Raw genomic sequence first — 1,123 nt, forward strand, 5'->3', positions numbered from 1 at the left:
TGGCACCAAGGACCAGTTTTGTGGAAGACAATTATTCCATGGACTGGTAGTCAGGTGGGGTTGGGATGGTTTCAGGATGTTTGGAGCACACTATATTTATTGTGCACTTTATATTATTATCCTGTAATATATAATGAAATAATTATATAACTCACCATAATGTAGAATCAATGGGAACCTTAAGCTTGTTTTCCTGCAACTAGATGGTCCTATTTGGGGGTCCTATTCGGGGGTCCCATTTGGGGATGATGAGACTATCTAGTTGATTCCTGAAACTGATATCAGTTCCCAAACCTGAGTTCCAGAGAGCACATCTCAGGCCATGTTTTTGCTTCTGTCTTGCTTACTGCTTAAGGTTTGAATTCTTCTAATCTTGAGGCTTCTGAATTCAGGTAATAGCTTGACCAAGAATATTCCTTGGGCTCTGTCTCTGACTCACAATCATAGGTCTCTTAAGTAACCTCTAGGACCTGTCTAGAAATTGAGATTTTCATTCTTACTCATCTCCTATGTTGAAACTGACATCAATGCAAATCCATCAGTACAAAATCAAAGCATGAAGTGAAAAAATATAAAGGAAATAAAAACTCTATATCTACGAATGTATGGGAAAAATACTAAGTCCATAGGCTATAGGGTAAAATTAGATCAAATACTAAGACAGCACTATTAAGATAAATAATTCAAATAGAGCTGGCTGTAGAACTAAAGATAGTGAGCAAGTTAATATCCAAACCACAAGAAGAGATTGGAAAATAATACATAATCTTCTGGAAACAACATTATGGGTCTGTGAACTATCTTTATTAATTTTTTAAAAGTTCAAAAACATTCAGCAGCAATAAAAGAAATAAGCATTTATTATGCTAACAGTGTTAATTCTGAAAAATATGTAATTGAAGGAACCTAGCCAAATCATAAATAGAACAGATAAAGTCATTCTTAAGTGAGAATGGTATTGAAACACTAAGATTTACCGATTTTAAACAAGAAGTTTACCTAGCATGATCTGTTTTGGCATTTACTTGTAGCCATTAGCAGTTGACATTAATATTAAACAAATCCTTCATTAGGGTTGTAGCTGTATTGAAAAGGATTGCTTTCTGGTGTTAATTTTTTTTTT

Source organism: Mandrillus leucophaeus, unplaced genomic scaffold (assembly GCF_000951045.1).
Source record: "Mandrillus leucophaeus isolate KB7577 unplaced genomic scaffold, Mleu.le_1.0 Scaffold1113, whole genome shotgun sequence".
Classification (NCBI taxonomy): Eukaryota; Metazoa; Chordata; class Mammalia; order Primates; family Cercopithecidae; genus Mandrillus; species Mandrillus leucophaeus.